Below are 22,040 nucleotides of genomic sequence, written 5' to 3' on the forward strand. Positions count from 1 at the left end.
AGATGTGGGTGATCTCACCTTGTATATGACCATCCATTTGGAATGAGGGTCGATAAGTAAGGGAAACATTGTGCCAAAAATAGACCACATAGAGTCAACATGGAGGTGGACCCATGGCCTTCCTGCCTATTCCCAGGGATGCAGTGGAGCAGAAGGAGGCAATTTCTGCACCTGTTGGCAATGCATGCAGCTGTTGACCATGTTTTCGATCTCAGTGTCCATCCCTGGCCATCATAAGTAGCTGCACACCAATATTTTAATTCTAGAAATGCTGGGGTGAGTGCTATGCAATTCAATCAATAATGGTTGTCTTCCTCTGGGAGGCATAATGATTCTTGCTCCTCAAAATAAGATGCCATCCTGCTCGTATCTCCTGTTAAAATAGGGCTTCATTTCATCCAACTTTGGCTCGTTAGACCATCCCTGCAAGACTTGTTCCCTGACGTGAGACAAAATTGGACCACGGTCTGTCCATTCTCTGTTCTGTTTGGCATTCAATGGTGATGAATCCAGAAAGTTTAATAACAAGACAAGTTCTTGAGTGATGGGGACTTTCACATTGCTGTCCTTAGAGGTAATCAGCTCAGCATGTCAGCATTGGCAATGTGGCTTCCCGGCCAGTGGATAAAAGTATATTCGTAAGCAGCTAAAATCAGTGCCCACCTTTGGGTGCCTACTGAGACGATTGGGGGTATTGCCTTATCTTCCCCAAACAAGCACTCACCCCAGCATTTCTAGAATTAAAATATTGGTGTGCAGCTACTTATGATGGCCAGGGATGGACACTGAGATCGAAAACATGGTCAACAGCTGCATGCATTGCCAACAGGTGCAGAAATTGCCTCCTTCTGCTCCACTGCATCCCTGGGAATAGGCAGGAAGGCCATGGGTCCACCTCCATGTTGACTCTATGTGGTCTATTTTTGGCACAATGTTTCCCTTACTTATCGACCCTCATTCCAAATGGATGGTCATATACAAGGTGAGATCACCCACATCTGCCACCACAATAGACAGATTGCATCAGTATTTTGCGATACGCGGTTTACCAGAGATAATAATGCCTGTTACTGGAACCGCATTCATCAGCGGGGAATTCCAAAGACTTATATCATGTTTTCTGCTCAGCTAAAAGACCATGCCGTATACGACGTAGCCAGTGGGCCATTCGGAGCCATCCACTACCCGGTGGGAGAGTACTGCCCCTATTTCGTAAGAGGGTGCATCGCAGTTTAAAATCAATTCTTTATTTGGGTCAAAATGTATCAACAGGGCCAATGAATATAGCAACTGCTTTACTACTGTAAAAGCTTGTTGTTGTGGGGATTGCCAAGCGTACCTGTGGTTTTTCTTGAGTAACCAGTATAATGGAGCCAGCACTGTTGACAAATTTGGGAGAAAACAACCTTAGCAGTTAACAATTTCCAAGAAGGACTTGAGTTCTGTGGCATTTTTTGGGCCTGGCACCTCACGAATAGCTCTCACCTTGTCTTCTACTGGACCCTATGATCCAAGTAAGCCTCTTCTTTTGCTTGGAAGATACATTTTTCTCTTTTCAAGCATACTCTGGTTTGCGAAAAATGCTTCAATACCTCTTCCAAGTTAGCCAGGTGTTCTTTATCAGTCAGTCCAGTTACTAGGACATCATTGAGATAAACCACCACATGAGGTAGGCCTTGGAGTAAATTTTCCATATTCCGTTGGAAAATGACACAAGCTGATGACACTCCGAAGGGTAACCTGTCATACTGGCATAACCCCCTATGTGTGTCGATAGTCACAAAATCCCATGAGGCCTTTTCTAACTTGACTTATGATAAGCGTGGCTCGTGTCGAGTTTGGTATATACAAGTCCCCCTGCTAGCTTGGAGTAGAATTCATCAATTTTTGGTATGGGATGCCTCCCAAATCTGGCCACTTTGTTAATGGTCAACTTGTAGTCTCCGTATATTCGCACACTCTGGTCAGGCTTTAGTACTGGAACTTTGGGTGCTGCCCATTCGTAAAATTGTACAGTTAGTAAGACTCCCAACCTTTCCAGCCTGTTTGATTTAATATCCACTTTTTCACGTAATGCATAGGGGATGGGTCCCACCTTCAAATATCTAGGGGTTGCCCCTGGATCCTCATGGATTTTAGCTTGCAGCCCCTGAATCTTCCCAAGCTCTTCTCTGCACACAGAGGCATATTTGTATAATAATTCTTGCAGGTTTTTCATTCTGTCCACTCCAACTTTATTTCCTTAAGCCAGTTCCGACTAAGTAGAGTTGGACCCACCTCTACCACCACAATCTGGGGTAGGTTAGCAGACTGGTTTCTATATTGTACTGGAACCTTGCATATATCTTTTACTCATATGTTTTCGCCAATATATGTCTTTAATCTAGCATCTGAGTTTTCCAGCTTTAATGAGTGGCCTCCTCCATTCACATACTTAAACGTGTGTTCCCTTATGACTGTCGTGGGTGCGCCTGTATCCACCTCCATTTGAATGGGTTTCCTGTTGACTTCAACTGTAATGTAGATTGGCTCTGTTTTACCCATTTTTAAGCTGTGTAGCGAATAAATATGTGACACTGTTTCTTCTGGTTCCTCCATTATATAAATTTCACAACTTCCGTTTGAAATTTTGCTTCAATCTTTCTTTACAATATCGCATAATGTGCCCATTGCAACGGCAGTAGAAACACTTGGTTCCTTTAAATTGTCGTTCATTTGTAGACTCTCTGGTTCCAATTCTGCTATTATTATTGTGATTTTTATCTGCTAAACCATAGGTTTTTGCTGGCCTATTAATGGTGGCTGTTACCCACCTTTCTGTGGAGCCCAGCACTTCCCTGCCATTTCTAACCAGTGCCTCCCTCTCAACGTGAAGAACGGTGCCAATTTGTGCTTCCTTGATTTCTTCTGAGTCCCTGGCCACGCTCTCCATTGCAAGCACCAGCTCCACCACCTTGCTGAAGTCTAAATTTGCTCCTGATGACAAACTCCTTCGAATGGCATCTTCGTTAACCCCACACACTAATTGGTTTCTTAACATGTCGTTATTCGGCGTCCCGAACTCACTGTGCTCTGTCAATTGTTTTAAAGCTGCTACATGCCCCTGTCTCTCCAGGGGCACGACACATTGGATTGAATTTAAAATGCTGCATTGTTACCGAGGGGGTTTCGGCTGAAAATGGCTTTTCACAAGATTCACCGGCTCGTCAAATCTCTTGGAATCTGGGGCATTGGGGACAATGGAGAGAATTTTCTCCTCGTCGTGCAGGCTGGGTGGGAACGGGCGCGGGAGAGCGCGCAGTTGATCGCCGTCCATGATTGGCTGCATATCCCCATTTTATGTCGGCGGGGAGGAGAGAGAGTCAAGGCCTGCGCTCTTTCACGTATGCACGTGAAAGAGCGCAGGAATCTCCCTGAGGCACGGAGCTGCCTCAGGGAGATAAATTTCATTATGAAAACTTGTAAAAAAAATAGAAAAAATTATTCAAACATGTCTCCTCATGTGACAGTGTCATAGGAGCTGGGACATGCCAATGAATTTTAATTTTTAAAAATTTATTTAATTTATAAGCCCTTCATGAAATCTCATCCCGCCTGTGGATGAGGTTTCATGAAAAATGCAAAGGCCGCCTGAGCTATTCGCCTGCCCACCAACCTTAAGGCTAGACAGGCAACCCAGGCAATCGGTTTAATTAGTTGTTAAATGGCCTTAATAGGCCTTTGACTGTTTGGCGGGTGCGCAGCCAATCCGGTGTGCACCCGCTGAATTGAAGATCAGAGTGATGCACGGTGCTGTTGAGACACTGCACTCCATATTACGAGTCAGCGAGCGGGGCCCGCCCCTGCGCACTGACCAGAAGATTCAGGCCTATAAATTAGGCCATATGTTTTACTGCTACATGTCAATAAGAGGACCGCAACCACCCCCACCCCCCCCCCACCACTCCCCCACCCCCTTCTCCACCCCCTGATATGTCGTTGGCTAAAAATAAAAACACGAGGTGTTCAATATAATGTGACTAGTCATCAGTGGTCTGATCAAACAGTTCGATGTGGTCAAATGGCAGCATACTGGAGGGAGATAACGCCAATGACTATATAGAGGGCTGTACTTATAATTGGCTTGCAGGGCATGGCTGATTCACTTCAGCTGAGTTTTTGTTGCTTTCCTTGGTGCCATTGACTGGCCGCAATTTGCCTCATCGCCAGTTGTTGTGTTCTAGTGTGGGGTCGCTTTGCTCATGAGCCGTTTGCACACTTATCTGTCGGCAGGCGAGTTAATTACAATATACTACTGACACAGAGACGAATATAAAATGAAGAACATGCTATTTATTTACAAAAAAAACAGAGCACTAAACGATGTGTGCTTTACCAACCAGGCCCTACTCTAGACTAACGTTAGCATGTAGCTCAAGCTACACAGCTATTGGGTCTCACAGACACAATCAATCTGCTCCCACTCTCTTAAAGGTGTATTACACCTCAGATTACCATGAGGGGTCGGGGGTGGGGTGGGGGTTGGGGGGTGGAGTCAGTGGCTTCACTTTTTAAAATCAGCGGGGAGGGAGTTGGGACCTTTACTGTTTTTAAATCAGCGAGGGCAGAGCTGGGAGTTTCACTGTTTAAAATCACCCAGGAGTGAGATGCAAGCTTCACTGTTAAAATCATTGAGGAGGGAGATGAGAACTTCACTGTTGAAATTTAGCGAGGGGCGAGCCAAGAGCTACACTGTTTAAATCCGTGAGGGTGAAGACAGGAGCTTCACCATGTAAAATCAGCAAGGAGGGTGCTGGGAGTTTCACTGTTTTAAAGCAGTTAGGAGGGAAGCAGGAGGTTAAGTGTTTAAAATCACTGAGGATGGTGCCAAGAGATTCACTGTTTAAAATAAGTTAGGGGGAGTCGGAACTTTTTGTTTTTAAGTTCAGCGATGAGAGGGCCGAGAGCTTCACTGTTTAAAAACAGCAAGGAGGGAGTCAGCAACTTCATTGTTTATAATCAATGTGGAGCGAGTTGGGACCTCCACTGTTAAGAGCAGCTAGGAGGGAGTCGGGAGCTTCACGGCTTAACATCAATGAGGAGGGAGCCGAGAACTTGACTATTTAAATCAGTGAGGAGGGAGTTGGAAGTTTCACTGTTGTGGTAATCTGAGGTGCAAAGCACTGTTAAGAGAATGTGAGCAGATTGACCGCGTGACTCTATTACCCAATTGCTATGTAGCGCGGGCTACAATGTTAATCAGTAGTTTAAAATACTCCTCAACCCCCTCCTATGGCACCACCACATGCCCATGCTAAAGATGCAATACCTGCCCCTTCACTTCCTCTCTCCTCACCGTCCAAGGACCCAAACACTCCTTTCAAGTGAAGCAGCATTTCACTTGCATTACCCCCAACTTAGTCTACTGCATTCGTTGCTCTCAATGTGGTCTCCTCTACATTGGAGAGACCAAACATAAACTGGGCGACCGCTTTGCAGAACACCTGCGGTCTGTCCGCAAGAGTGACCCAAACCTCCCTGTCGCTTGCCATTTTAACACTCCACCCTGCTCTCTTGCCCACATGTCTGTCCTTGGCTTGCTGCATTGTTCCAGTGAAGCCCAACGCAAACTGGAGGAACAACACCTCATCTTCCGACTAGGCACTTTACAGCCATCCGGACTGAATATTGAATTCAACAACTTTAGGTTGTGAGCTCCCTCCCCCATCCCCACCCCCTTTCTGTTTCCCCCTTCCTTTTCCTTTTTTTTCCAATAAATTATATAGATTTTCCTTTTCCCACCTATTTCCATTATAAAAAGAAAAAAAAAAAATATTTATTTATTTTATTTTTTTTTACATCTTTTATGCTCTTCCCACCCCCACTAGAGCTATACCTTGAGTGCCCTACCATCCATTCTTAATTAGCACATTCATTTAGATAATATCACCAACTTTAACTTTAACACCTATGTGTTCTTTTGTATTACTGGTGTTGACATCTTTTGATGATCTGCTTCTATCACTGCTTGTTTGTCCCTACAACCACACCCCCACTCCACCTCTCTCTCTCTCTCTCTCTCTCTCCGCCCCCCACACACACACCTTAAACCAGCTTATATTTCAACTCTTTCTTGTACTCGAACTCAAGTTCTGTCGAAGGGTCATGAAGACTCGAAACGTCAACTCTTTTCTTCTCCGTCGATGCTGCCAGACCTGCTGAGTTTTTCCAGGTAATTCTGTTTTTGTTTTTGTTTTGGATTTCCAGCATCCGCAGTATTTTTGTTTTTATATCTATAGTTTAAAATAGGTTCTGGTTGGAGAAGCACACATGTGTTCATGCTCTGTTACTTGTGTTAATGAACAGCTTCATCTTACAATGGTCTCAGTGTCTGCAGTATCTTGTTCACCAACTCACTCGTTAGTAGATTGGCATGCAACCAAGTTATCTCCCTCCAGTATGCCACAGTTTGGTCATATCGAACTCTTTGATCAGACCATCAATGACTGGTCACATTATATTGTTCTTCTTTTTGGCCAACGACATATCGGGGGATGAGAAGAGGTGAGTGATCTTCTTATCGACATGTGGCAGTAAAACGTATGGCCTAATTCGTAGTCGAATGGCACCTTACACCCCAGATTGCAAGAGCTTTGATGAATTGTTAAATCTTTTGAAAAGCCATTTGCAGCTGAAACCCTTGGGAGTACAGCATATAATAGGCAACTGAGTGTTTCAACCTAACCATGCTCCACCTAACGGTGTGTTTTAAACAAGAGCTGATAACCAATAGAGTAAACTTGCAATGAAGGCGACAAAATCAGGTTAAAGATAACATGTAAAGAAAATATGATAACGGCTTGTGCAAAACATCATGTGATGGTTTTATGTGGGCTGAAACTGGGAACAGAGATTGAAAGGAGTGGTCAAGCTTGGGAGACAAACGGGTCAAAGACAAAGGAACCAGATGTATGCGTCACATGTGAATCAAGTTTCTCTCTGAGCAGGGCAGCCAGAAATAACAATAAAAGGGGAGGTGGGTGGGCGAGCCTGGGGAACCAGCCAGTTGCCGTGGGGACGGCTACCCACAGCCCCTCCCAAAGGCCAGATGCCAGTCAGGGAGAACTGGTCACGTGAACACAAAGTTGCGATTGACAAGATAAAACCTGAAGCACAGGAGGCACAAGCTGGCGTGCTTGGAAGTGGTCTGATCCACTACTTGGAGACGGAGACATGGACTGATCATCCCTCTTGCTCTGTTCTCAGGCAAGGCTCCCGACAACCAGAATTAGTAACGATTGTAAGTATAAGGACTTGCTGGTGAGTCAGTAAAGTACAACGAGATTTTATTCAAACTTGCCTAGTGTGGTTGGGTGGGATTTGGCTTTGTGCTTTTAATATCAGGAGTAAACCTACGAACCTGGGAGGGTGCTGTCATAAGGGAAGGACAGCCTACATCCTCGGTAACAACACAGCATTTTAAGTTTAATTCAAGGTGTTGTGCCCCTGAAGAGACGGTCACTTGCTATGGAGCAGCCTTAAAACTACTGACAGAGCACTGAGTTTGGAATGACGATTAGCAACATGTTAAGAGACAGATTAGTATGTGGGATTAATGAAGACGACATTCAAAAAAAGTGTCGTCAGAAACGAATTTAGATTTCAGCAAAGTGGTGGAGTTGGTGCTCGCAATGGAGAGAACAGTCAGGGATTCAGATGTAATCAAGTGAGTACAAAATGGCGCCATCCTTCGGGTCAGGAGAGAGGCACCGGTAAGAAATGGCGCGGAAGCGCTGGGCTCTGCGGAAAGGTAGGAAACAGCCGCCATTAACAGACCAACCAGCAAAACGCAAAGGTTTAACAGAAAATCCCCACAATAATAATGGCACAAATGGAACCAGATGACCTGCAAGTGAACGACAATTTAAGAGAATCAAATGTTCCTTCCGCCATCGTAAAGGGCACATTATGTGATATTGTAAAGACAGATTAAGGCGAAACTTTAAGCAAAAAGCTAGAAATCATGAAATCCACATTATAGAGGAACCAGAAGAAACAGAATCAGATATCTACTTAATACACAACTTAAAAATGGGTAAAACAGAACCAATCTATGTGACAGTGAAATCAACAGAAAACCCAGCTGAATGGAGGTAGATACAGGGACATCCACGACAGTTATAGGGGATCATACGTTCAAATATCTGAATGGAGGAGACCACTCATTAAATCTGGAAAATTCAGATGTTAAAGATGTATATTGATTAAGACATACAAGTAAGAGATATATGAAAGGTTTCAATACATTATGGAAATTAGTCTGTTAATCTACCCTTAATAGTGATAGAGGACCGAGTCTCCTCGGTAGTAACTGGTTAAGAGAGATTAATCTTGAGAGACTACAGAGATCTCAATCAGAAGCAAGAAATGTTACTGTTTGGAAAAAGGAATATGTAAAGACTCAACAAAAGGAACTCACAGAGGTGATGCTTCAGGGCAGAGTTTGAGTTGAAGTCAGTAACCTCCAAAAAGAAAAAAAAAACTTGCTGAAGGGCTTTCACGTATTACAAGATTCCCTCAGATCCCAATTTGTACCACTAAGAAGGTAAGAGGAAGAACAGAAAGAATTCAGCATATCTCTGGCCGAGATGAAGAAAACAATTAGCCAAGAAAACACAGCAATGCTTAAGTCTCCAGGAAACAACTAACAAATATAAAAAAGAAATGGAAGAGCTGAAGAATCAGCTATGTGGAAGGCAAGAAGCTTTAAAAATAGAGACCCCTGAGTTTTCAAAAGAGTTGACAGATGCTGGAAGACTCAACCACTGAGTTCACTCCAGTTGAGTTCATACCTGAGCCTAGTTTGGCCAACAGGCAATTGAAGAGAAGGCCAAGGTTAAAGTCAGTGCTGCCAAGAAGAAAACCCATCAAAAGAAGACAAGCAGGAAGAAAAAGCTGGATCACTAACAAAGCCCCAATTTTTTATTATTTTTCTTTTACACAACAGGAAGCTGATCATAAGATAAAAGCAAAAAACTGCGGATGCTGGAAATCCAAAACAAAAATAAAAATAAAAATACCTAGAAAAACTCAGCAGGTCTGGCAGCATCTGTGGCGAGTAACACAGTTCATGTTTCGAGTCTGTATGACTCTTCAACAGAACTAAGTAAAAGTAGAAGAGAGGTGAAATATAAGCTGGTTTAAGGGGCGTGGGACAAGTAGAGCTGGATAGAGGGCCAGTGATAGGTGGAGATAGCCAAAAGATGTCATAGACAAAAGGACAAAGAGGTGTTGAAAGTGGTGATATTATCTAAGGAATGTGATAATTAAGGGTACCTTGATTTATCTACCCTTAATTAGCACATTCCTTAGATAATATCACCACCTTCGACACCTCTTTGTCCTCTTGTCTGTGACATCTTTTGGCTATCTCCACCTATCACTAGCTCTCTATCCAGCTCTACTTGTCCCACCCCGCCCCTTAAACCAGCTTATATTTCACCTCTCTTCTACTTTTACTTAGTTCTGTTGAAGAGTCATATGGACTCGAAACGTTAACTGTGTTCCTCTCTGTAGATGCTGCCAGACCTGCTGAGTTTTTCCAGGAAGCTGATCATACTCTGTTAAATTTAGCTTTGCCCAACATCCTGATTTTGAGAACCTTCATGACAGTTGACCTTCATTTTGTTGAACTTGGAGGGGAGGGGCATCAGGAGTGCATGTGATTGGGCCCGAAAGAGGGTGAAAGCATTCCCCTTGGGGTCTACACCACATGTGGAAGGAATTCCACTTCATTTGGAAGTGCCTATAGGATCTGTTGAGCCTAAGAAAATCGAAGAAATAAACCTGCGGTTTCCTACTGGAGAGCCTTGTGGACGGTTGACTCCTGAGAGGGAGGCTTTGGATGAAACATCTGAAGTCGTAGAACTATGACATTCGACATATTTGAAGAAGCCCCCAGAGAGACTGAATGTGTAAATAGTTTATTTATGCATATAGTTGATATACTTTAAAGATTGTAATTTGTGCTTTCGAGTAAAGGGGAGGGACGTGGTAATCTGAGGTGCAATATGCCTTTAAGAGAATGTGAGCAGATTGACCACTTGATTGCATTACCCAATTGCTGTGTAATGTAGAATGGGTCTGTTCTGTCGAAGGGTCATGAGGACTCGAAATGTCAACTCTTTTCTTCTTCGCCGATGCTGCCAGACCTGCTGAGTTTTTCCAGGTAATTCTGTTTTTGTAATGTAGAATGGGGTCTGGTTTGAGAAGCATACATGTTTTAGTGCTCTTTTACTTGTGTTAATAAACAGCATGTGTTTCATCTTACATTCGTTTCTACGTCTGCAGTATATTGTTTACTAACTCACTCACCGGTAGACAGGCATGCAACCGTGTTTGCTGAGCAAAGCAACTCAACAGAGATGGAACATAACAACTGTTTAAATCAGTGAGGAGGGACCTAGGAGCTTCACTCTTTAAAATCAGCCAGGAGGGAGTCAAGAACTTCACTGTTGAAAATCAGTGAGTGGTGAATCGGGAGTTTCATTGTTTAAATCAGAGATCTGGGAGTCAGGAGCTTCACTATTGAAATTCAGTGAGGGGCGAGCCCAGAGCTTCACTCTTTAAAATCAGTGAGAAGGGAGTGGAGAGATTCACTGTTTCAAATCAACAAGGAGAAAATCGGGAGATTTACTTTTTAAAATCAGCGAAGAGGGAGTGGGGTGCTTCATTGTTTAAAAGCAGTTTGAAGGGAAGCGAGAGGTTCAGTGTTTAAAATCAGTGAGGATGGTGCCAAAAGATTCACTGTTTAAAATAAGTGAGATGGGAATCGGAAGCTCCAATTTAAATTCAATGAGGAGAGAGTTGGGAGTTTCACTGTTTAAGTAAAGGGGGAGGGACGTGGTAAAGTGGAGTACCATGTACCTTTAAGAGAATGCAAGTGGACTAACCATGTGTCAGTACTGTCCAATCACTGTACTGTGCAGGCTACTGGTTAACTGAAAGTCGAGAGCTGGTGGTGGTTGTGGGAGCACACAACGATTTAGTGCTCTGCCTTCTGTTGCAATAAACAATCACCATTTGTGCTTATGTCAGTCTCTCCATTATTGATAGCGAGCATCGATTGTATATGAAGGCATACAATTCAAGTTTAATTGTCTAGCGAACTCATAGGCAAGAATATTGCCATCAACATGTGGGCGTGCGTTCCGACGTCATCGTGCATCATTTCGACATTGCTTTCAGTGGGTGTGCACCGGAGCTGGCTGCCCACCCGCCGGACTGTCAACGGCCTATTTAGACCATTAAAAAGCAATTAAAGTTGACAATGCTGCCCGTCCAACCTTAAGGTTGGTGGACAGGCGAAGAGGCCAAGCGGCCTTCGCATTTTTCAGGAATCCTCATCCACGGACGCGATGAGGTTTCCTGAAGGTTTAATAAAATAAATAAATAAATTTTGCTAAATTGACAAACATGTCCCAGCTCATGTGACACTGTCACTGCCAGCTCTGTGCCTTAGGGAGATTGCTGCGTGGGCCCTCCTCCTCCCACCCGCACAGGTAGCGCTGAGCACTACTGGCCGCACTTTACGCTGGGTGAGCCTTAATTGGCCCGCCCATGTAAAATGACGGCACACAGTTGAGCTCAGGCAGCAACCGGCTCTGGTCCCGCCCCCGCCCCCACCCCCGCCCGCTTCCACCCAGCCCACCTGACATGGGTAATATTCAGCCCATAGACTCAAGACATAAAAAAATTCCCTCATTGCTGATTTTAAACAGTGAAGCTCCCTCTCCTGCTCCCTCCTCACTGATTTTAGGTGAAACTCCCTACTTCACCCTTGCAGATTTAAACAGTGCAACTCCCTGCTCTCCCCTCATTGAATTTCAATGGTGAAGTTCTCGGTTCCCTCCTCACTGATTTTTAACAGTGAAGCTCCGGGTTCGCCCCTCACCTAATTTCAACAGTGAAGCTCCCGGCAACACCACCACCCCCCCTGCCATACCCCCCTCACTGGTTTAAAAAGTGAAGCTTCCAACTCCCTCTTCGCTGATTTTAAACAGTAAAGGTCACAGTTCCCTCCTAACTTATTTTAAACCATGAATTGCCCAGCACACTCCTCGCTGATTTTATACAGTGAAGCTCCTGCTTTCCTTCTCACTGATTTTAAACAGTGAAGATCCGAGCTCCCTCCTAACAAATTTTAAACCATGAATCTCCTGGCTCCCTCCTCACTGATTTTTGCTGTGAAGTTCCGGCTCCCTCCTTGCTGATTTTAAACAGTGAATTCCCGCTTCCCTCATCACTGATTTTAAAAATGTGTCATGAAGGTATATTAATGTCTTTAATGTCATTGTAAATTATTTTTAAAAAATAGAGTTCTAGTGGAGTCTGTCTATGTGTGTGACTTAATTGGATTAAAGCCAGCTGGTCTGGGTGCTTTGATGTATAGTAGTTTTGAGATGTTAATTAGGTAAACATAAGGAGTGTAGATGGTAAAGTGTAAATTTGCATTTGTTAAAAGAAACCACATGAGACTGTGGGTGAAATCTTACACCTAGTCAGAAGACGTCAAGTGATGTGTTTATTTTTTTCAGCTTACTAAAGAAATTGGCGGGATGAAAGGATGTTATTGTCAGAAGAGGTAATGTTTAAAGCCTAGTGATACAATGGAAACTTTACATTCAAAGAGAAAGATATTTATAAAGGAGAAAGGGGATTGTGTGTGAGGTAGAGGCATTTTAAGATCCAAGAATTGTGAAAAGACTCCAGGCTGTAAGCTTCAAGCCTGTCTGCAAGGACCCAGAGCTGAAAGAAACTCATTTTGAATGTGACTGTCCAAGGTGTGCTTTGCCAGGGGTCTGTTTGTGTTTTACTGCTGCCTTAGCGGGGATCTAATTGAGTCAGATTAATTAGGGGATTTTTGTAGTCATTATAGTTATAATTTTGCAGATATATGTATATTCTTAAAATCTTTCTTGCATTATTAAATGTTTAATTTAGTTTTATAAAAAAAACCTCTTGAGACTTGGCCAGTCTTATTACTATTGAATTCAAAACCTGCATCTCAAAACATACAAATTGCAAAAATGGGTTATGACAGTTGTTTCAAGTTTCTCTCCGGGACTTGAGCAACTCAAGCTTTACCATCAGCTGTGTCATAATAACTGGGGGCTCTTTGCAGGTAATATTTGTAATTTCTTGATTTTTTTTGGGTTGGTGAATATTAAGGATATGAGTAAAAGAAGCACTTTAAATTCAGGTTTTGGTGAGTTTTTTTTAAGTGTTGAGACTGTAAGATGGCTTTGGTAATTGCTAAGACTTGTCTGGGAGGAGAAGATATAATTCTGAATGGGTAACAAGAAGTGTCCAAGAGTAAGTTAACAGAGTTGGGTGATAAAATACAATTGGAGTTATCTGTGGGGGCTAGGAAATCAGGCATAATTGAAGTGATAGCACAGCATTTGAAATTGGAAGGAATACCTGAGAGACAGGGTTCTTCCAAGGGTGGTTCATTGGAATGGTCTCAAATTCAATTGCAAATGAAAACAATTGTATTGGAAGGAAATGAAAGATAAAGGGCATTCCAAAAGGACCAGGCACAAAGGCAGGAGAGAGAAAGAAAACAGGAAAGGGAGTTCGAAATTGTGAAGATAGAGAAGGAGGAAAGAGAAAATGTGTGAGAGAGAATTCCAAATGAAAATGTTGGCAGTTAAAAAAGAGATGCCAGGAGGTGAGAAAGGACTTATCTCCAGAGTAGAACCCAATGGGGAGATGTTTAAATTTGTACAAGCTCTTCCAAAGTCTGAGAAAAGGGATGTTAAAGCATTCTTTATTTCATTTGAGAAGATAGCTAAACAGATGAAATGGCCACAGGAGAACTGAACATGCTTGTTACAATCCAAGTTGGTGGGTAGAGCACATCTACCAGACAGCTTCGCTGTCTGAAGAAGTATTGGTGAATTATGGTATGGTGAAAAAGGCTATTTTGAGAGTATATGAGTTGGTTCCTGAGGCATACAGGCAGAAATTTAGGAATATTAAAAAACAGCCAGGACAAACTTATATCGAATTTGAGAGAGTAAAACAAAATAATTTTGAACAGTCGTTATGGGCATTAAAAATAGAGACAACTTTTGCAGCTCTAAAGAAGTAATTCTTTTGGAAGAATTTAAAGGTTCAATTCCTTCGGTAGTGAGAACTCATGTGGAGGAACAGAGGATTGATTCTGTAAGACAAGCAGCAGAGATAGCTGGTGAGTATGAGTTAGTGCATAGAGCCAAGCCTTTTTTTCCTCACGCTTTTAAATTCAAAAAGGATAAAATGTGGGAAAGTTAAAGGAAGGTGGGTAGTCAGGGAAGAGGAGTAGCTGGAAATTCCTAGGAAGTTTTTTTCCCAAAATAAAAAGGAAGGTGCTGAGGGTAGAAGTGAAATTCAAAAGTTGAGGTGTTTTCATTGTAATCAAGTTGGACACACAAAGTCACTTGAGCGTGACATTAAGCGCATTGACGTTGGCCAAGGGTGCCAACATCAATGCGGAGTTGTGCAATAGGTCAGTCTGCTGGAGCTGACAGCACACCAGCCGACATTTAAAAGGCCTGTTGTAAGGCCGTTAAGTAATCAATTAACTTAAATTTTTCACTGCCTATCCAACCAAACAGTTGGTGGGCAGGTGAAAAGGGCAAGTGGCTTTTGCATTTTTTGGAAACCTCATGCATGGGTGGGATGAGGTTTCCAAAAGCAAATAAAAATAAAATAAAAACTTTAATTTTTCAATACTAACAAGTACCTGCTCATATGACAGTCACATGAGGGGACATGTTTCATTACATTTGTTTTCGTATCTCTTCATCTTATTATGAGGCGCTCACCCGTGTGCATGCATGAAGTTCACATTCGGCCCACTTGCCCTCTTCTCCCACCCCGTACAGGCAGTGCTCAGCGCTGCCACTCGCACTTCACACTGGGCGGGCTTTAATTAGCCCACCAGCGTGAAATCGCGGTGCAGTGCCAATTGCGGGCAGCTGTCAGTGTGCTGACCGCCCCCGCCCGCCCCCACTGAGCCCACCTGTGGCAAAATTCTGCTCAGTGTGTTGCAATTTGCAGGGAAAATGTGTTGGAATTATTGGGGTGCAGAAACGTTCTCGAAGTAAAGGTACTGTTGGTTCTGAGGTTCAGGCACAGGGAAAACTAATGGCTTGTACACAGGTAAAACTGGGAGAATCAATGATTGGTAAAGAAGTGGAAATGTGTTCACATTCTACCCAAGAGGATTCTGAGGAGCAGGTTGCAGAAACGTTGAAAGATTTTGTGTGTGAAGGGAAAGTCTTTTCGTGTGTACAGGGTGCAATAAGTAAAGGTGTTAAAATTTTAAGAAACAGGAGCTAGTCAATCCTTAATCTTGTGGGATAGTGATATTTATTGTTCAGAGGGAATATTGCAGGAGCAGGTGATAATAAGTGGGGTTCATGGAGATGCTAAGCCTATTCCCTTGTGGAAGGTAAATTTAAAAAGTAGAAAACTGGCAAAGTGATTGTTGGAGTGGTGGAAAAATTGCCCATTGCAGGGGTTCAATTTAATCTGGGTAATGATGTAGCTGGATCACAAATGTGGGTGATGCCTATGGTAGTTGAGCAGCCCGTAGAAGTGTTTTTAACAGAGGTGTTACAAGAGGAGCATCCTAGATTGCTTCCAGATTGGGTGATAATGAGATCACAGGCACACAGGTTGAAGCAAGAAAAACAAGAATGAAAGGAAGTTCAAAAGCAGGAAGGAAGCATTGAATTCCAATTACTGTGTTTGATAACACTCTTCAGAAAGACACAGGAGAGGACCATTCAGCTGAAGTGTTTAACTCAAGGCGGTTAATTGAGTTGCAGCAAAATGATTTGCAGTTAAAACAATTATATCAAATAGCTGACTCAGAAACAGAAGCAAAATGTATTCCAGAATGTTATTACCTTAAGGGTAATGTTATTACCTTAAGGATATTTTAATGAGAAAATGGAGGCCAGATTGTGTTTCAGCAAATGAAAGCTGGAGGGAGGTACATCAGATTGTTATCCCATTAGGGTGTAGAAATGAAAAGCTGAGGATCACTCATGAACTTCCAATGGTGGGGGTGGGGGGGGAGGATATTTAGGAATTAGAAAAACACAGGAAATGATACAGAGGTTTTTTTTTGGCCAGGATTGGATAGAAATGTAGTCAAGTTCTGTAGAACATGTTATGCATGTCAGGTGACAGGGAACCACAAGCAGTGATTAAGCCGGCACCTTTAATCCCAATACCAGCATTTGAAGAACCTTTTCCTAGGCTCATGATTGATTGTGTAGGACCCTTCCCTAAGACTAAAAGTGGAAATTGATAATTACTGACAATAATGGATATGTCTACCAGGTTTCCTGAAGTGATACCTTTGAGAAATATTACAGCTAAGAAAATTGTGGAAGAATTAACTAAATTTTTTATAATATATGGTTTACCTAAGGAAATACAATCTGATCAGGGTTCAAATTTTATGTCACAACTGTTTAAGGAAATAATGAACAGTTTGGGGATAGAACAGTTTAAGTCACCAGCTTACCATCTGGAGTCACAAGGAGCTTTGGAAACATGGCATCGAACTTTACAAACTATAATGAGAGCATACTGTCAGGATTATCCACAGGATTGGATTCTTGTTACTTGCTATTAGGGATGCTCCGATTGCACCGGCTGGTTTTAGTCCTTTTGAACTAGTTTATGGTCATGAAGTAAGGGGACCAGTGAAATTGATTGATGAGAAATTGGTGGGTCAAAATTCAGAAACTACTCTCCTGGATTATGTATCAAACTTCGGAGAGAGATTAGACAGAACATGCAAGTTGGCTAGGGAACATTTAAAGATATCACAGCAAGCGAATGTGAAGGCAGATAAGAAAGCTAAAGCTTGCAGTTTTATTGCTGGAGAGAAAGCGTTACTTCTGTTACCACTACTGAATGACTCATTAAAGGCAAGGTTTAGTGGGCCTTACAGGATTTAAAAGAAATTGAGTGAAGTAAATTATTTAATAAATACTCCAGATAGAAGAAAGAAGCAGAGGATGTGTCATGTGAATTTGATTAAGTCCTTCGACAAGGAAGAGGAACAAAAAGAGGTATTAGTGATGGCAGATAATGAGAAAGAGGTAGAAATGCAGGATGCTGAAATTGATTTTCCTCTAATCAAATTTGATAATGAGGGGGTACTTGAAAACTTAAATGTAATTTTGAGTTACCTCCCAGACAAGTGTCAAAGTGATTTGGAAAAGCTGCCGGTCTTCAGCCAATTCGATTCACTCCACATGATATAATGAAATGGCTGAAGGCACTAGACACTGCAAAGGCTATGGGCCCTGACAATATTCCTGCAATAGTACTGAAGACGTATGCTTCAGAAATTGCTACGTCCCTAGCCAATCTGTTCCAGTACAGCTACAACCCTGGCATCTACCCGGCTATGTGGAAAATTGCCCAGGTATGTCCTGTACACAAAAAGCAGGACAAATCCAACCCAGCCAATTTTCGCCCCATCACTCTACTCTCCATCATCAGTAAAGCAATGGAAGGAGTCATCAACAGTGCTATCAAGCGGCACTTGCTTAGAAATAACCTGCTCACTGACACCCAGTTTGGGTTTCGCCAGGGCCACTGAGCTCCTGACCTCATTACAGCTTTGGTTCAAACAAGGACATAACAGCTGAACACCCAAGGTGAAATGAGAGTTACTGCCCTTGACATCAAGGCAGCATTTGACAGAGAGTGGCATCAAGATTCCTAGCAAAACTGGAGTCAATGGGAATCAGGGAGAAAACTCTCCACTGATTGGAGTTATGCTTAGCACAAAGGAAGATGGTTGCGTTGTTGGAGGTCAGTCATTTCAGCTCCAGGACATTGTTGCAGGAGTTCCTCAGGGTAGTGTCCTTGGCCCAACCATCTTCAGCTGCTTCATCAATGACCTTCCTTCCAACATAAGGTCAGAAGTGAGGATATTTGTTGATGATTGCACAATGTTTAGCACCATTCGCAACTCCTCAGATACTGAAGTAGTCTATGTCCAAATGCAGCAAGACCTGGACAATATCCAGGCTTGGGCTGACAAGTGGCAAGTAATATTTGCACCACATAAGCGTCAGGCAATAACCATCTCCAACAAGAGAGAATCCAACCATCACCCCTTGATGTTCAATGGCATTACCATCACTGAATCCCTCACTATCAACATCCTGGGCACTGATCTTAAACTGATCTGGACTAGCCATATAAATACTGTGGCTACAAAAGCAGATCAGAGGCTAGGACCTCTTGACTCCTCAACACCTGTTTACCATCTACAAGGCACAAATCAGGAGTGTGATGGAATACACCCCATTTGCCTGGATCAGTCCAGCTCCCACAACACTCACTAAGCTTGATACCATCCAGGACAAAGCAGCCAGCTTGATTGGCACCACATCCACAAACATTCACTCCCTCCATTACCGATGCACAGTAGCAGCAGTGTGTGCCATTTACAAGATGCACTGCAGGAATTCACCAAGGCTCCTTCGATGGCACCTTCCAAACCCATGACCACTATCATCTAGAAGGACAAGGGCAGCAGATAGGTGGGTACACTACCACCCAGAAATTCCCCTCTAAGTCACTCAGCATCCTGACTTGGAAATATATTGCTGTTCCTTCACTGTCGCTGGGTCAAAATCGTGGAGCTCCCTCCCTAACAGCACTGTGGGTGTACCCACACCACATGGACTGCAGCGGTTCAAAAAGGCAACTCACCACCACCTTCTCAAGGGCGACCAAGGATGAGCAATAAATGCTGGCCCAGCCAGTGAAGCACACATTCCATGAATGAATAAAAAAAATGTCACACAAAGCCATTTGTGGAAATAAGTTGGGGAAGATAGATTTAGCTATAGAAGATGTCTCTGTAGCAGTTTCACCTTCAATATTGCAATATCCTTATAGAGTAAATCTGGCAAAGTTATCACAAGTGCAGAAAGAATTTGACTTTATACTTCAAAATGATGCCATTGAGTCTAGTTGCAGTAACTGGAGCTCGCCTGTTGTACTGGTACCAAAGCCAGATGGAACACAAAGACTGTGGGCAGAATTTTGCCCTTGGTTAGCGGGCGGGCCCCATCGGCGGGCGGGCAGCTGAACTCCGCTGCTGAAACGGGGCCCGTCGCCATTTTGAGCGGGCAGGCCAATTAAGGCCCATCCAGCAGCCTGCCTGACAGGAAGCACTATGCACTTCCTATGTGAAAGAGCACACTGCTCCCTGAGACTAAGTGCTGTCTCAGGGAGATTACTGACAGTCTAAAAATCTTTAAAAATAGAAAAATTAAAAAATTATTAACATGGCCCCCTCATGTGACATGTCACACGAGATGGGACATGTTAATAAATATCACATGAAGTTTATTAAAGGTTTTAAAAATGGACATGAAACCTCATCCCGCCAGTGGATGAGGTTTCAAGTATTATCAGGAACCCACTGGGGCTCCTGGCCTGCCTGTCAGCCTTAAGGTTGGATGGGCAGGTCTTTAATGATCTTAATTACCCTGTCAATGGCCTCAATTGGCCATTGATGGGTCGGCAGTCAAACAGTCGCTTTCGATGCCCGCCCGCCCGCCTTCCTAAAGATTTAAATGGACCGGGATGATGTTGGGGGTTCGTCCCGACGTCATCCCGCGTCTTTTTCCTGTCGGCGAACGGGCCCTACCCCCAAATCACCGACAGGAAAATTCAGGCCTGTGTGTGGACTATCGAAAGGTGAATGCAGTGACAAAAGCAGATTTATATCCTATTTTACGGTTGGAGGATTGTATTGAGAAAGTGGGACAATCAAAATTTATCACAAAGATTGATCTGCTAAAAGAATATTGACAAGTTGCATTATCGAGGATATCGAGGATAGCAAAGGGGATATCAGCTTTTGTGGTGCCAAATGAACTCTATTGGTTTAAAGTCTTGCCATTTGGTATGAAGAATGCACCTGCAAAATTTCAAAGACTGACAAAGTAATTGTGGGTCTAAGCAATTGTGTGGTTTATATTTGATAACTTAATAGTTTTCAGTCAGATGTGGGAGGAGCATTTACAGCATCTGGAAGAATTATTTACTCGATTCCAAGAGTCGAATTTGGTGATGAACTTGGCTAAAAATGAATTTGCAAAAGTGCATGTCACGTATCTAGAGCATATCACTGGGCATGGTAAAGTGTTTCCAAGAGATGTGAAAGTCAAAGCTATTGTGGATTTCCCATGCCTACAACAAAAAGAGAAGTTTAAGATTTCTGGGCATGAATGGGATTTATCGGAAATTTATACCAAATTTTAGCAGTGTGGCTGCTCCACTGACTGAACTATTTAAAAAGAACAAGGAGTTTCAATGGACACAGGAGTGTCAGAAGGCATTTGATAGCTTGAAAACTGTATTAACTGTGACACCAGTTTTGGCAGTACCCAATTATGGCAAGCAATTTAAGTTGGCCATTGAGGCAAGAGAGATAGGCACTGGAGCCATACTGTTACAAGGAAATGACACTGGAATTGAAAAAAAACGATAGGGTATTTTTCACGGAAGTTGAATGCACAACAGAGAAGATATTCAATGAATAAAAATGAGGTGTTGGGTTTGGTGTTAGCATTGCAGCATTTTGAGTTCTATTTGGCAAATAATTCTGCAGAAGCAATTGTTTATACACTCCACAATCCACTAAAGTTTCTGGACAAATTTTGAGAAGAAGTGCAAGGCTAATCAGATGGAGTTTATTACTGCAACCATTTAATCTATAGGTAATACATGTCACTGGAAGAGAAAATCTGTTTGCAAATGTATTATCAAGAGTTTGAAGTTTAAAGGGAAAATTGGACATTTTAAAACCTGGACACAGAACTGGAATAACTTCTGCTGACACCAAGGATTTGTAGATATATTGTTATGTCAATGCATGTATCTGGTAATGTATTAGTGTAATAAGTATAGGGGAAAGTGTAAGATGTGTTAATAAAAAATGAAGCCATCTTTTAGAATTATGACAGCAGATTTTTTTGATAATGAGGAGGATGTCATGAAGAGATGGTAATGTCTATAATGTTATTGGATTTATTTTAAATAGAGGTCATGCGGGGTCTGTGTCTATGTGTGTATCTGTGTGTGTCTTAATTGGATTAAAGCAAGCTAGTCTGGGTGCTTTGATGTATAGCAGTTTTGAGATTTTAATTAGGTAAATGTAAGGAGGGTTGAAGGTAAATTGTAAATTTGCATTTGTTAAATGAAACCGTTCAAGACTGTGGGTGAAATCTTGCACCTAGCCAGAAGACATCAAGCAATGTGTTTGTTTTCAGCTTACTAATAAAATTGGTGTGAGGAACGGATGTTATTGTTAGAAGAGGTATTGTTTAAAGCCTAGTGATACAAGTGATGCCTTACATTCAAAGAGAAAGATATGTATAAAGGAGAAAGGAGATGGTGTGTATGGTGAAGGCATTTTAAGATTCAACAATTGTGAGAAGCCTCCAGCCTGTAAGCCTCATGTCTGCCTAACAAGGACCCAGAGCTGAAAGAAACTCATTTTGAATGCAGCTTTGTGAGGGGTCTGATTAAATCATGTGTTTTACTGTTGCCTTAGTGGGGGATCTAACTGAGATTCAGGTTAATTGGAGGATTTTTGCAGTTATCATAGAAGTAATTTTGTAGAAATATGTATGTGTTTACAATCTTTCTTGTCTTAATAAATGTTTACTTTAGTTTTTCTAAAAACCTCTCGAGACTCAGTGGTCTTATTACTGTTGAGTTCAAAGCCTGCATCTCAAAACACAAATTACAAAAATGGGTTTTGACAATTGTTTCAGGTTTTGCTTTGGGATTTGAACAACTCAGCAGTTACCATTGACTTTGTCATAATAAAGGGGAACCCTTGATTCCCTCCTCACTGATTTTAAACAGTGAAGCTCCCAACTGCCTCCTCACTGATTTTGCACAGTGAAGCTCCCGACTTCATTCCCATGGGTTTGAACAATGCAGATTCCTGCGCG

This window comes from Carcharodon carcharias, chromosome 12, assembly GCF_017639515.1.
Source record: "Carcharodon carcharias isolate sCarCar2 chromosome 12, sCarCar2.pri, whole genome shotgun sequence".
In the NCBI taxonomy this organism is placed as follows: Eukaryota; Metazoa; Chordata; class Chondrichthyes; order Lamniformes; family Lamnidae; genus Carcharodon; species Carcharodon carcharias.